We start from the raw sequence: 8,044 nt of genomic DNA, 5'->3' as shown, positions 1-8,044 counted from the left end.
TTAATTTGATTTTGTATTTTTCATTATGCTTTCATTCACTTGTTTATTCTTCTGAGTTTTATTTTGCAATTTTCTTAAGGTGTCTGTATAATAACTGTGTTGTTTAAATTTGTTCTTAATGTCTGTGATGCAAAGCAAAGTAAAAGTAGCTTTATAAAATGACAGCGAAATGTAGCTTTTTGAATGCTGATCTTTACAGATGTGACTGGAAGGCATGTGTAACATCTGTTTTTTTTTCTTTCCTAATGCTGAATAGTTCCCGCATGAAGCTTTCAAAAGGACATCTGAGCTGTGACCTCGGCCATTTGTCATAATTACACCCGACACTGGAAACTTCACCTGTCACCCTGAAAACGGCTTCTATCGAGCACTTTGTACAGCAGTCACCTGCGAGCAATCACTCATCCACCTTCTCCTGTTCCTTCAAAAATCACACTTCTGCACACACTCGCAGCCATACAGTACCCAAGTCGTGGCCCACAGAGGGCCATTCTATTGCCAGATGCTGGCGTGCAAAGCTTCAGCTTAGGACTATTTTCATAATGACAAGAGAGATTTGTAGAAAGGGGGAGAGTTGTTTGGGAGAGTAGACATGATGTAAAATAACTTAACTGCTTCATAAAATGCATTAGGGGAGGTGGGAGGCAAGTGAGGAGCGTGCAAGAAGAAGGAGAAGCTCCCATGAGAGGAACATGCGAGCTGAGGACCACATTAAGACTACAAAAACCAAGCTGCAGTTTGGGCCAAAATCAACACGAGTAAACTGACCAGATGGCGTTTTTGCTTTGGCCAAATTAAACTTTTTTGGTGCTTGATGTTTTTGGTAGCTGGGTAAACATGTACGACCATTTTTCACCCTCTACTTTAACCCCCTGTTACTCATTTACAGGAGGTATAAAAATAATTGATAAATGTTTTTTAATTCTAATTAAGCTGAAAACATAACTTTTTTACTGTATTAATTGCTATCCTAGTGCATACTGCCAACCTATTAATAGTTAATTAAGTAAATATTGAAGTTACCATAAAGAGTTCTACAACAAAGTTTAAAACCATATAGGGTGCTAATTACATTAAGCCCTGCAGCGCTACAGCAAAGTGTGTCAGATAAAGTTGTCTTCTCCTGTGATGAACATTTGTTCTGACAGCTCAACTGTGGCCTGATGCCAGCAGTACAGTACAAGCTTCCTCCCCACATCGCCACGGCCGCGAGAGGAGGAATAACCAAGCAGCATAGCTCACAGGTGGCTCTCCGCAGAGTTCAGCGGGTCGCCCACAGTTTAACATTGTACCTTGGAAATATCAGCTGTCAGTCTGCACACCAAAGCAGCTCCATAAATAAACGCTGACTGTGCCCCTCTGCGTTCCCCTTCCCCAACTTGAGAAGGTGAAGGGGGGTTCTGGCGGTGCAGGAGTGGTTGGAGGCTAAACCACAAAATTGACCCATGCCGGAAATCACACTGTTTTCCTTTACTCTCAAATGGGGGCTTTTCTGATCACAGTAAATGGTTGAACAAACAAGGGCAATGAATGTCCAGCATATTTCATAATCACACGTCATACTGCAGCACACCTGCATAAACAGCGGCCGCACTGTAGCCTCCTGCAGAGCAGCTCCAATGCCAGTGGCTCATATACACAACATACAGTAATAGCCGTATTTGGGCCTCAGGCATGCTCCTATATAGTTTCAATACTGAGTGAAAACAGAGCAGAGCTGCAGCGCTCACTCCTACATATCCCAATCAGTGCCATGTTAAGACTTTAGAGCAGAAATAAATATGCTTACACACTGGAATATAAGCAGCTTTGGTCTCCATAGGTAACTGTGCCGTTCATGTACAACGTTTGCAACGGTGAATTTTTGTTTTTGTTTTTTTGATCATAGACTGTACATAAAAGATGGGCACAGTCACTGTAGCATTAGATTTTCAAAGGCAGTAAAAGACAAGCTTGCTTAGCAACGTAAATATCTGCTAATTAATGCTAAAACAAAACAAAACAATTTCATTCACGAAACTTGAAGCAAAGACATCTTGGATGGGTTTTAGTGCAGTTAATGAGAGCAGGTTATATTATTTGTAAAATGTTTCATTTAAAAATGCTACCAAAAAGCACCAACACCGCACACAAGGTCGAGTGATCCAGTTCAGTGACTTAAACTAGCTGAGTTGACCCACTAACTTTAGGCCTTCATGAGGTTTAAAGGTGCGAGTTAATCTTTACTAATAATAAAATCATTCTTTTATTTTTACCAGAAGACAAAAAGCCAGAATTAAGGTTCTAGTGTCAGATAAGAATCAGCTACCATAATTAGTATCACAAAGAGCACTATCTGTCAAGTTCTTCTTATCCAAATATGGTCACATGCTTAAAAAACAAAAAGCTTTGCCATTGTCATATGAAACACCAGACCACAAACCAGTGGATGATGTCACGGTGGCTACATCTATTCTTTACGTACAGCCTGTGATCTTTACTCATGCTCTTCCTGTTGGTCACATGAAAAAAATCTAAGAGAGATTTTTTTTCTTTTTCTTTGATGATTCTGTTTATCAGGCTTCAAAAGACATTATTTTTATATTTTCATGTAAAATCTGGATTTAAGAAAATACAAACTTATTAAGATTTTCATAAGGCAAGTGTGATTTCTATGTGATTTCTATAAAACACAGCTTCACCTTTTAAAAGTAGCTCAAAGAAAAAAGGTTTGACATTTCTCAGACGTTTCCACTACATTATAATGTAATGCAGTGGAAACCTAAAGTAGCTTAAAAAAAAACATAAAAGTCAAATTTTCATGCAGAGTTTAAGTGTCTCGACATGAAACTTAAGAGCAGTACTTTAAATGCAGGTAGCTGCCCTCGTGCTGTGCATATAATGTACCCACAGCTGCAGTAACAAATATATTTGTACAGTATATCAAAAGCTAGTTAGTTGTTTCTACACCTGGGTGACAAAAATAAAATCAGGTCATGGGTGCCGAGTGGTGCAGCGGCAATGATCCAACATAGCAGAGACCCAAACACACACATACATACAAATAGACACACAGTTATAGCCACAGTCACTCAGCCTAATAGTATCCTGGAGTTCCTCAAGAGGCCTGTGTCAAACTTTGCCAAAACCACTGCCAGCGGCTTGGAAGCGCCACATGGAAAACACAAACGCTTGCCTCTACGGGCGAGTCATTCCACAGTTGGAAAACATGAGAGGAGGAGTATGACCCAAGAGGCTTATGCAACAAAAAGCATCTGCATCACCTCTGTGGGGGATAAGTAATACTGTTAGATTCTTATCTTAGATTGTTTGAATAAGAAAATAATGTGCACGGCCACATACGCGTATCTGCACCCCAGCTGTAATTAGTGTAAACAGACAGGGGAGAAGATAGTGTTGCCGTTAAATACAGTTAAGTTGTAATGTCGAAGTGGCAGTTTGCTTGTACCTGTATGCGTGCACGTTCACGGTGCTGCTGTTGGTCTTTCAAGTCAAGTCAAGTCAAGTTGGCTTTATTGTCACTTCAACCATATACAGTTTAACAGCACACAGTGAAGTGAAACAACGTTCCTCCAGGAACCAAGGTGCTACATGCAACATAAATTTACAACATAAATTAACAGAAAACACTAAACTAGCTAACTAAGAGGCCTAGTTAGCTGGCTAGCAGAGACAAGACAGACTGACCGAACATAAATTACAACGTAAATTAACAAAAAAAAAACAAAAAAACTTTCATAACATAAAGGGAGAAAAGTGAGTGGGATGTTTGTGCAAGTGCACAGAAACCTGTTCCACCACATCCCAAAGCTGCTCTACTGAACTGAAATCTCGTGGCTGTTTTAGTACAGTGAACCCATCCGTCATATTAAAGAAACCAGTTTGAGGTGGTCTGAGCTTTGTGATGTGGCGTCTTATCCTGCTGGAAGCAGGCATCAGAAGATGGATCCACCGCCAATAGCCTGAACCTTGAACCTGAAACATGATGGATCCATGCTTTCATGCTGTTTATGCCAAACACTAACTCTAACATCTGAATGTTTCAGTGGAAATCAAACTCATCAAACCAAGCGACATTTTTCCAATCTTCAATTCCCCAATTTTTGGTGATCCCATCTAAACTGCAGCCTTTGCTGAAAGGAGTAGCATCCACTGTGGTCTTCTGCTGCTGGAACCCACCTTCGTTAAGGTTTGGCTTGCCGTGCATTCAGAGATGCTTTACTTTATATCTTAGTTGTACACATTGTTTACAGTTGTTTTTCTCTCACTTTGCAGTTATCCCAGCAGATCAGCAGTTTCTGAAAGACTAAAACCAGCCTGTGTGATAACATCATCCATGCCACATTCAAATTTGCTAGAGTTTGCTCAAATTTGCTTCTTCCTCATTCCCCATGATAAAGGATTCACAATAAATATATTATTCATCAGTGATAGAGGAACTGGTTAAAGAGTATTTGGTTGTAACATTGTTTGTTTTTTTACCCTTTGTAACTGTTAAAACTCATCTGAGCTTCGGGGAAACAGTCAAGGAGAACAGTAGACTAAGAGGACACATCAGCTACATAAGCTAACTTAAAAAACAAATCTAATATGACAGAATTCCTGGAAGGTGTCACATTTTCATAGGACTGCCAAATTCTGTGGCAGTTCATCCAGTACATCCTGAAATATTTCACTTTAAGCTGCATGTAACACCGACACAAAGCATGTGCTTGACTCATAAGCAAAAATGACACAAAAGCCTTTTTAGTCACCATATTTTTGTAGTTATTTGTTGAGATGAAAATGAAAAATGTCACTGCTAACTGGCATAGCGAGAGCGAGCCATCTCTACTCCATCTTAGGTGGCCAAATGAGTGTCGAAGGTCATGTTTGGTAGGTGGAAAACTGTAGTGTAGTTCAAAAGGAGCAAACACAACAGAGCCAGACTCTCCAGTTGGATGCCATCAAAACCAAACTATGATGGTACGACGTCCTAAGTGCAAGAATTCCCACTTCAAAGTCGAGAGCAAGGAAGAACCCGGGCTCCAGCACAATGTGGCGTCTGTTTGAAACTTAGCGGAACATACTAAGACACAACGCAGACTGGGGCCCTTGGGCCTGCTGGTGTGGGGGAAATTGGCATCGGTTGTGTTGGACAGCTAAGACACTCTGATCGGTGCCCAAAAAGCTGGATTTGAAAAGGCCAAGTGGAAACAAAGTTAGACTTGAGATTAAGCAGGGATGACACATGTAAGTGCAAAATAAAGAAGCATACACACCAAAGCTTCTGAAGTAGAGGAGGGGATATATGTTGAATGTGCATCCAAACACAGCCACATCCTCGGCCCAAATGAGAAGCAACAGCATTCATTTTAATAACTGCTCCCATTTTCCTTCTTGCCAGCAGCTATTACCATAATTCATGCTCCGCTTCGTACCTGGAGAGCAGAGCTGCTGTTAATTGTCCCGGACATAGAGAAACTACACAAACAGAGAGCAGGAAAATTAAGGTAGGGTGGTTTTAATATCTTTCACAGTATATAATTAAAACAATGCAACAATGTTTCGCTACACTATAGAAGACCCTGCAGCCATGTTTAAGAGTTTTAACAGAAAATTTGACTTACTTACAAAAGTCCCTATTCTGCAGAAAAACAAACATTAAAAATCAAGGAACAACCAACACTGAAACTGTAATTAGGTTCAGTAGTCAAATAAATGCTCTTTTTAAACAAAAGGCCTGAGTCCTTTTCAAACATGCACAGTCAGGGATTAATGCAAGAGGATTCATTGAAGACATATGAGAAAAATTTGACATTATTTTCCTCTGGTGCTTGCTTTGTTGTGGGATTATGATTAATGACATCTCTTTTCTGAAGGTATTTGAGAAGTTTACAAGGAAAAGCACTCAACACTCAACAACATCCGATCTCTTTTGTAAAGGATTATAAGCTCAAAGAACTGGGAAACCGATGGTTTAAACATTAACAATCCATTGTGTTTTAAGATTATTGGTCTTTCAAAATGAAAAGTAACCAGAGTTAATAATAAATGTGATTTCTGACCTCCATAATATAGTAGTGGAAGTGTTCGAAACGAACTAAAAGTAAAGGAAAAGAAAATCCTTCACCGCTTGTTTCAAACATGTATTTACTATCTGATATACTAAAATACAGGATGTTATAAATTGCTTATTTATAGTGCAAACAATGTGAGTTTGAATATGGAAAACAGTTTGCGCAAAAATAAGCAGGGCGTTGGAACATTTCTTCATCTTGGCAGCTTCTCCTTTGACCCCGGGCCTAGATCCGTTGTGCTTGAATGTTGCCTGGTTATGAAAGCACGTTTCACCCGTGCTTACACTGACACAGTACATTGCTTAAATCGGATTGCCTGCGAGTTCACAAGAAGGCTTTGTAGCTGTGAGGTTGTTTATGTTGTTTGTATCCCTCCTACCACCTCTGAATCAGAGTTTCACATACTGTAATAATTCAATAATAGCTCACTTAAGTGTTTGGTAATAACACCTTATCTTCAGTGGTTAACTCTGCACTTTTAACTACATTACAGGGACTCATGATAGCTCCTCCACACTTTCATTTCAAACAATTACCTTTGATATAAATACATGTAAAGCAGCGTGGGAAAGCGCTGTTCCATCTCGTTATGCAAAGCCTCGTAGTAGATAAGCTGTGACCGTTAACAAAACGGCAGGTTTCTAGAGCGCTGCAGATGGAAGTTCAAACCGTCAACATCAAGTATGCACAAACCCCTGTTGTGGTTTTACACAGGAGCTTTGCCAGGTACTAACTGGCAGGCTCAGAGGCAAGCTGATTATCCTGACAATCCGAAATACAGATAGTTTTTATTCAGGATGTGTCATCACACAGCTCTGGGACACAGCTCTCAAAGTGTCTCATTTCACATGCCTTAAGATGGGATATAAATAATGAGTGCATCTGTTTTAAAAGGGACCTCAGGGAGCACAGCACACCTGGGAAGGAGGAAAGGTAATCAAGACAATCTCCGAGGTGATTAAAACTATGCTGGAGCACTTTTTAGACCAAAATATAAATACGTCTATTTGTTTCTATTTATTACAAAGCTCCCCCAAATAACTGTATATCAGTGGCTGTGCCTTTTAGTTATAGTGAGGAATCTGCAGCCTGGCATGCCATGCATTACTAAACCAGATTGCATAATAAATGTTAAATCTGGGTTTTTCCTGGATTAAAGTAGGCCTTTGGGGCTGTGCATGTGTGCACAATTCAGCTGCATATTAGTAAAATAATAGCCTATATATTAATTTTTTTGAAAGAAAAATTAAATTAAATTTGATGTTGTGATTGAAATCCATCATCCTGTTCAACTTGAAAACATTCAAGACAGCTGTCAGTCTTCCCAGGAATGGACATCCAGGGAACTTCACAATAAGGTCATATGATGTAAAAAAGAGCTACATGTCAGAATCTACAGGCTTTAGTTAGCATGTTAAATGTTAAAATTCATGACATACAACTGGAAAAACACTGCTCTTATGATAGCACAGTTTAGGTTTGCAAAATTGCATCTGAACAAACCACAGGAGTCCTTTTGATAGGAAGTGGAGATTTTTGGACATAATGCATAGGTGAAAACTAAACACAGCATATCAGCACAAAACCATGTGTCAAGCACAATAGTGGACGGTACTTATTTGGGCTTGTTTTGCAGGCAGGACCTGGGCAGTCGAATATGAACTCCTCTGTATACCAAAGGTCATGTGAGGCCATCTGTCTGACAGCTAAAGTCTGGCAAAAACTGTGTCATGCCACAGGACAATGATCCTAAGCACACCAACAAATATCCAACAAGCCAACTGAATGGCTGAAAAAGATATGAATGATTGTGTTGCAATGAACTAGACAAAGTCCAGACGTCAACCTTATTGAAATCCCCTGTGACAGACTGACCGGTATGTCAAACAGAACATCATTATTGCTGCTAAAGGTGGTTCTACAAGGTGTATTTTTACACACAGCTTCTGCATTTTGGGTTAGTTTTTGCTAAATAAACAATGACA

General features: G+C 39.7%; 1 long non-coding RNA gene across 1 annotated transcript; it reads left to right on the top strand.

Moving 5' to 3' along the window:
- Positions 1 to 3,817: 3,817 nt before the first annotated feature.
- Positions 3,818 to 4,453, top strand: LOC145422505 (uncharacterized). Its single transcript, XR_013903806.1, has 2 exons — positions 3,818 to 4,189; positions 4,276 to 4,453. It is a non-coding gene; the product is annotated as an uncharacterized LOC145422505 (long non-coding RNA).
- Positions 4,454 to 8,044: the final 3,591 nt, after the last annotated feature.

This window comes from Astatotilapia calliptera, chromosome 19 (genome assembly GCF_964374335.1).
Source record: "Astatotilapia calliptera chromosome 19, fAstCal68.1, whole genome shotgun sequence".
Taxonomy (NCBI): domain Eukaryota; kingdom Metazoa; phylum Chordata; class Actinopteri; order Cichliformes; family Cichlidae; genus Astatotilapia; species Astatotilapia calliptera.
The sequence above is the reverse complement of the archived record's forward strand: the minus strand, read 5'-3'. Positions and strand labels throughout refer to the sequence as shown.